Genomic DNA, 7,979 nt, shown 5'->3' on the forward strand with positions numbered 1-7,979 from the left:
GCACAGTACAGGCCCTTCGGCCCTCGATGTTGCGCCGCCTTGTCATACTAATCTGAAGCCCATCCCACCTACACTATTCCATGTACGTCCATATACCTGTCCAATGATGACTTAAATGCACTTAAACTTGACGAATCTACTACCGTTGCAGGCAAAGCATTCCATGCCCTTACTACTCTTTGAGTAAAGAAATGAATGAGATCAACATTGAACACCCTACAATCCAACCACTCACTGAAATATTGCCTAGGAATGCAGATGTGGCACTACCCTCCTGACCTGTCCATCATCTTTCCCATCTATCTGCCCCACCCACCTGTCTGACCTATCGCCATCCACCCCCACCACCTTCATCTACCCATCACATTTCCAGCTACCTTCCCCCCAGCCCCTCCCATTTATCTCTCAGCCCCCTTGGCCCACAAGCCTCATTCCTGATGAATAGCTTATGCCCGAAACATTGATTCTCCTGCTCCTCGAATGCTGCCTGACCTGCTGTGCTTTTCCAGCACCGGACTCTCGACAAAGATAGTAAAGACCAAGATATGCCAGTTTTTGAAAAGTTGAAGGCCATTTGAACAAGGAAGCCTGTGCCTGCAAACTTTAAACAAGCATTTAATGTAAACATTGATGCCTATGTCTTTGTAATGAAGGCTGACTTTCTTTGGGAGAATGAATCCAGAATGTGGGAGGGGCCCCTCCCCTGACACAACATCTTTATCAGCTTAGCCCAGAAAAGCTGGCCTGGGGTTCGAAAGGAGATTGACATATGTTGGAGCACTAATGAATGGAGGCTCTTTCAGTTGTGCTTCTGCCCAAACCAAGTGGCTGCACATGGCTCTGCATTGACAACTGATAACCTGAAGGGGTTATGCAGTGACCATGGCGAACTCCTAGCCCATAACTCTGGCTGGAAGGTTGGGTAGATACAGTAAGTAAAGGAGTCTATATCATCAAGATAGATTCACTCAAGGTGTACTGGCAGGTTCCTTTGACTGCGTATGTGGGAAGGAAATCTCCACCTTTGTATCACTAGACAGGTCATAACACTATTGAATCATTCCATTTAAAATCTGAAACACCCCAATCTTGTTGGCTAATTGGTTAAATACATAGTTAAGTAAATAACCACCGAACATACCAGTGACACCTTGGAAACAGACTTACCACAACCAGAAGGACTTTTCTTGAAAATATTGCAGGCTAACCTAGTCGGGATTTTATTTTGGAATCCCCATGGTGTGGGAACAGGCCATTCGGCAAACAGGTCCACACCTACACTCCAAAGTGCATCTTATCCATTTCCCTGTAACCCTGCATTTCCAATGGCTCATGAACCGAACCTACACATCCCTGGACACTACAAGTAATTTAGCATGGCCAACCCACCTAATGTGCACATCTTTGGACTGTGGGTGGAAACCGTAGCAGCTGGCAGAAACCCAGGGAGAACATGTAAACTGCACACAGACACTGGAGTGAAACCCAGGTCCCTGGTACAGGGAGACTGTGGTGCTAACCACTGAGCCACCATGCCACCGCAATATGCTTTTCACTCTGCAAGAATGAATTTACTAAGGTTTCAGTGATCCATATAGAGACACATCACGGTTCAAGAAGGAACATTGCCCAGGACTGCAGATATAGGAGCAGCAGTACAGTTCCTATGACCAAAAATGAAAGCTGGAGGTTCTTAGAAATATGTGAGTTTTACCAAAATTTCATCATAAAATTTAACACCATCTGCACAACTGACAGACCTACCTCAGAAAACAAAGCAAAGATAGTATTGGATCAATATGGATTTCAACAGTTTCTTCAGTTCTCCTCCCTCCACATTATCCCAGTCCCAAGCTTCCAACTCGGTACCACCCTTCTGACCTGTCCATCATCTTTCCCATCTATCTGCTCCACCCACCTGTCTGACCTATCACCATCACCATCCCCCCCACCTTCATTTACCTATCACATTCCCAGCTACCTTTCCCCCAGCCCCTCCCATTTATCTCTCAGGCCCCTTAGCCCACAAGCCTCATTCCTGATGAATAGCTTATGCCCGAATTGTTGATTCTCCTGCTCCTCGGATGCTGCCTGACCTGCTGTGTTTTTCCAGCACCACACTTTCGGCAAATATAGTAAATACCAAGAAATGCCATCGGAAGCCAACTTTAGACAAGCACTTAATGTACACATTGATGCCAATGTCTTTGTAATGGGGCTGTCTTCCTTTGGGAGAATGAATCCAGAATAGGGAGACCCTTCAGATGCTCAACCAAAAACAAACTTAACAAGCATCAGAAACTATGTTCCACTGGAAGCTCTCAAAAGCATCAGGAATTATGTCTGAAATGGAGATAGAGAGGCCGCAGTGTACACAATTTATGTGTGCACACTACTTCTATCCAAATAATTATCCAATGCCCGATTGAATGTCTCAAATGAACCTGTACCCATTATCTTTCCAAGCCTTAAATACTGGCTGTAATAAATGTTTCTCTTACATTGCCAATGCCCTCTCATTCTCTTCTCTTTTACAAGTAAGGACAGCTTCTAGCTATCTACTTTTGGAGACATAAAGTTTTACAGTACAGAGAAAGGTCCTTTGGTGCATCATGTCTGCACCAGTTATCAAGCTCCGAGATACTTTTGTCTCGTTTTCTAGCCAATAGCCATAGCCTTGTATGCTATCTACTTAAAGTGAACATCTAAATATTTCTTAAATATAATAATAGTTCCCACCTCCACCAGTCTTTCAAGTGCCCTTTCTTTTATTCGAATCACTTCTTATTTCTAATCTGTGCGTATATACGTTGAGTTATTATTGCTTTAATGTTTAGTAACTAATAAAATCACCCTTTTGTTCATGCGAGAAAGCTTGATTAAATTGACTTCTTTTGATGAACAATCTTATTTGGTCAAGGGAGGGATCCTTTTTAAATTAACCTTCCTGCAGCTAAATGAATGGGCAGGAAGATAAAGAAGGGGAGTCAATTCATTCTTGCTCACCCAGAAGCTTAATGATTTGGAATGTCCATCTGGTACCATGATAAGTTGGGGAACCTCATGTGAGGTCTGGTTACAAGAAATGACAGGTATAGAATGTAAGAGAAATAAACATCTTATGGAGCAGTTAATCAGCCAATAATAGAGATTAAACAACGGGATGGGCTGAATAGTAAATTGTTTATGGAGAGTGGGCTTTGAGTATCTTGGGATATCTGAAATTTTGAATCACTTTGATTTGTTGCTCTCAAAAAATGTATTCATTAGATTAGACAAAACGCAAGTGGAGAACTGAGGCAAGTTGTTGAGAAACATAATTGATCTCAGACTGTTGCCTCTACTAGTACCAGGAGATTTGAAAATCTAAGGCCTGAGGCTTAGCTAGTGGTTATGCCTCACTGGAGCTGGTAAAAGCAGCCCTAACACCACTAATGAAATGGATTAATCACCTTGACTACATAGTTCATGCTATAAATCTGTGCTCTAAGAGAAGCAGGAAAATGTTTAACCCATACTTCAGACACATGAATAATCAATGTTTTACCAAAAAGGTTCATCTGCTGGCTGTTTTTCACAGAATCATTACAGTGCAGGAGGAGGTGCTCAGTTTAGCCCCCTCGAGTGACTGTCTGTGTGGAGTTTGCATATCTTCCCCGTGTCTGCCTGGGTTTTCTCCAAGTGTTCTGGTTTCCTCCCATAGTCCAAAGATGTGTAAGTTAGGTGGCTTGGCCATACTAAATGCAGGGTTACAGGGATAGGATATGGGTGGGCTACTCTTTGGAGGCTTAGTGTGTACTTGATGAGCTGAATGGCCTGCTTCCACATTGTCGGGATTCTAAGATTCTATTCTATGATTCCATGATCATATCTGCACAATGCAGGGACACTACCATTGTGCCAAAAGAGGCCCTCAGAATAGATACTTTAAAATCACCCTGTTCCAATATATATTTTATATACCTTTGGAGCAAGTAAGATTTAAACCTTGGCCTTCTGATTCAGAGGTAAGGGCACCACTACTGCTTCACAAGAGCCCCTTAAGTTCTCAGAGTAATGTCCTAGGCTCAACCACATTCAGCTGCTTCAGCAATGATCTTCTGTACATTGTGTTGTAAGAAGTAATGATTGCACAATATTCAGCATCATTTGTGACTACTTAGATACTGAAGCAATCCATGTACAAATGCAACAAGATCTAGACAATATCCAGGCTTGGGCAGGCAAGTAATTTAGATTTATTATCACATGTAAATAAACATACAGTGAAAAATGTTTTATTCGAGTGAGGAATACAATGTGTTGCCAGGCTCCGGCGCCATCTTGAAACACTGAATAAAATGCAATATTTTATTGCAATAGACTTCATCTTTTCCTCTTCTTCTTGTTACCCTGCACTCCTCTGTTCTTCGATGCTTGATATTGGCCAGGGTCTCAGTAATGGGCTCCGGAGGTTTAGGTTACGGGTACGTCTCTACCGTCACCACTGCTCCCATAACTGCTTTGTCTGAGCTGGGTCTGCGGGCCTGGTCTCATGTCACCTACTCTCCCTCCGACACTCCTTCACATGCTGCCACTGGTCATTGGTCATCATCTGGGCTCCTCCACTGCCTCTGTTCACCAGGAGAAACCGCCATTTTTGCTGCCACTGCTGTACATGTTCGGTAGGCCAGGCCTGCACTTGTCCTGCTGAAGACACCAAAAAAGGCTTTGAATGAGAAAAAAAGAGACAAGAAAAGGTAAATGAGCAAAAGTAAAAAGCAAAAAAAAAGAATGAACATGGAAGCAGATGAGCCCTGGGCCAGGAGCTTAATCACAGTACTGCTACTCTACTGTCATTTTAGTGCAAGTAACATTCGTGCCACACGAGTGCCAGGCAATGCCCACCTCTAATAAGAGACAATCTGACAATTGTTCCTTGAAATTGAATGGCATTACCATCATCTTAACTCCAGGACGTCTTTGCTTGAGTTCTTCACAGCAGTGTGCTTGTCCCAACCATCTTCAGCTGCTTCATCAATGACCCTGACTTCATCGCAAGGTCAGAGCTGGTAAATTCACTGAAGATTGCACAGAAGATTGAAGTTCAGTACTATTTGCAACACTTCACATATACAAAATGTCTACGCCCAAATGCAGCAAGACTTAAACAATAGTGTATGCAGATTGATACTCACCAGTGACAAGTGCCAACTAATGACCAACTTCAACAAGAGAGAATCTAACTATCACTCATTGACGTCAATTGGCATTACAGGTGCTGAAGTCCCCCTATTAAAAACTTGGGGGGGTGACATTGACCAGAAGCTGAACTAGATTAGCTCCATGAGTACTATGTTTAAAATGAAGGCTCAGAATCTTGAAGCAAGTAACTCACCTCCTGATTCCCCAAAGTAGGTCCACCATCTAAAAGGAGAATCGACGTTTCGGGCATAAGCCCTTCTTCAGGAAGAAGGGCTTATGCCCGAAACGTCGACTCTCCTGTTCCCTGGATGCTGCCTGACCTGCTGCGCTTTTCCAGCAACAGATTTTCAGCTCTGATCTCCAGCATCTGCAGACCTCACTTTCTCCCCACCATCTACAAGGCAGAGGTCAGGAGTGTGACCCTCATTCGTCTGGATAATTACAGCCCTGACAACATGCAAGAAACTTGACACCATCCAAATCAAAGCAGCCCACAATAAACAAGCAATAGGCATCCACTCTCTCAACCAACAGTGCTCAGTATCAGCAATGTGTATCATTTATGAGATGCACTACAGAAATTCATCAAGGCTCTTCCAAACCAACAACCACTACTGGAAGGGCAAGGGTAGCAGGTACGTGGGGACACTACCACCTGCAAATCCCGCTCAACTTCCTGAAACTTGCTCCCTGAAAACATTGTGGGTCTACCTCCCGCATCGGTTCAAGACAGCAACTCACCACTATCTTCTCAAGGGAAACTATGGATGGGAAAAAATGCTGGCCAACTAATTATAGCCAAATCCTATAAACAAATTCTTAAAAAGGCAGTTATATGAGATTCATTACCCCAATCAAGGAAAGCAACAAAATATCCTGGAGTCATATTGACAACTGCAGAAATGCATTTCTGTTCCCCTCACTGACGAAACTTCCATCAGCGTTGCTGTTCCATTCTCTTCCTTCCATCCTGTTGAGCTGGACCACCTATGGTGCTGTACGTTTAGCTCTTGCTACACCCTTCAAAGATGTCTTACCTTCATCAATGTACAGAATGGAAAAAGAGATCACGAATGGGAATTCTAAGGACTCCTACACTGTCTGCCTTCTTTTCTTGGCCTGTCTAGCGGGCACCCATTCCCTCTCCGCCTCCTTGCCCCTAGCCTGTGGTATGACCACCAACCTGAATGTGTTGTCCAGATAGTTCTCTGAATCTCAGATACACTTTAGTGACCTTAGTTCGGAAACCTGGATCCCACACTTGTGCAGCCAGTGACACTTCCTCCATATAGGTTTGTCAATGTCGTGAGAAGTGCTCAAAACTCAACATGCTCAAGATAGGCATTCTGCTACTCTGAACTGTCCTATGATACCTTAATTTATATTTTTGTGTTACTTTACTTACTGTAAATTTACTGTTGTCTATCTGCTTTGCTAATACGCAGTCTTTCCTTCCGTATGCGCATTGAAAATTAAAGTTTTTCTAAATCCCTGGAATTAAAACACCAACACTTACAGCCGCTGCTCAACAACCAATCAGCTCACAGCTTTCCAGTGATGTCACTCTCACACATTTTTCTCAGTACCCCCTTTGCCTTTTTCTCAGGTGTCTGCTCCCTCCTCTGTTTCCCTCCTTCATTCCCTCTTCCAATCCCTCTCCCATCCTGTCTCCCAAACTTCTCTCCTCCACTCCCTCGCTCCTTTAGGTTTCACTGACTGTCTCTGGATCCTCTTCCCTGACACATTTTTTAACTTTCTCCCCAATGATATTCTTTTACCTATTATTTCAGGTCCTCCTCTCTGTCTGTCAGTGTCAGTCTGTCTGTTTTTTTCTCTCTTTGTATCTCTGTCTCTCTTTTTCTCTCTCTTTGTCTCTCTCTCTCTCACTCTCTCTCTCCTAGATCTTTTGCTGATTTTAGTAAGATTACATTGTGTGACTGTGAGTCCAGATCTAACATTATGTCACCTGAGTCCGATTCAGACGAATGAAAGGGGATCATAACCGGAGCAGTGAGGGGTGACGGAAGACAAATAACTTCAGGCAATTATTTCGCTTTCCATGTGGAAAGCTTAAACAAATAAGAAAGAAAGTAGTTCTTCCGTCTTCATTCTAGGATTAGTGGGTATGTCTTACATTAATACACCCCAACATTATTAGCTTCCAAAAGCCGTTTGGAAAAAGCTGTCAAAGATCCAAGTGAAAGTAGCCGCATGTCACATGGTAACCATTATCAAAGAAAGAAAGTCATCCAAGAGCAAACAGACCAATGTGACATCTGCAGGAAGCACTGTTGTTAAAACATTATTGCCAAATGATCCTTTCTAGGTTTCTTGTGCTTCTGTTATAGTGGAAATAAAACAATTCCAACTGATTTTTGGGAGGGAGACCAACCTGCTTATTGTTCTGGGCTTGTTTTGGTGAAGGGTTGGTCATCTTAACAGAGAGCTACATTCACTTCATGGAAGAGAACTGAAAAAGCAATGAGTATATGGGGAGGGACTGCAACAGAAAACTACAGTGAACATTCCACCCTGACCTTAAATTTACCTGGACCATCTCTGATACCTCCCTCCCCTTCCTGGACCTCTCCATCTCCATTAATGACGACCGACTTGACACTGACTTTTTTTACAAACTCACCGACTCCCACAGCTACCTGGATTACACCTCTTCCCACCCTACCTCTTGCAAAAATGCCATCCCATATCCCCATTTCCTCCGCCTCCGCCATATCTGCTCCCAGGAAGACCAATTCCACCACAGAACACACCAGATGGCCTCCTTCTTTAGAGAC

At 43.5% G+C, this 7,979-nt stretch overlaps 1 long non-coding RNA gene across 2 annotated transcripts in view; it reads right to left on the reverse strand.

Moving 5' to 3' along the window:
- Positions 1-4,282: 4,282 nt before the first annotated feature.
- The window catches only part of LOC122550312, a 6,397-nt gene continuing 2,700 nt past the window's right edge, over positions 4,283-7,979 (reverse strand). For both annotated transcript variants that reach the window (XR_006311811.1, XR_006311812.1), the window contains exons 2-3: positions 4,939-5,060; positions 4,283-4,689 (exon numbers count right to left, since the gene is read on the reverse strand). This is a non-coding gene — a long non-coding RNA (uncharacterized LOC122550312). The remainder of the gene's footprint in view (positions 4,690-4,938; positions 5,061-7,979) is intronic.

Source organism: Chiloscyllium plagiosum, chromosome 5 (genome assembly GCF_004010195.1).
Source record: "Chiloscyllium plagiosum isolate BGI_BamShark_2017 chromosome 5, ASM401019v2, whole genome shotgun sequence".
In the NCBI taxonomy this organism is placed as follows: Eukaryota; Metazoa; Chordata; class Chondrichthyes; order Orectolobiformes; family Hemiscylliidae; genus Chiloscyllium; species Chiloscyllium plagiosum.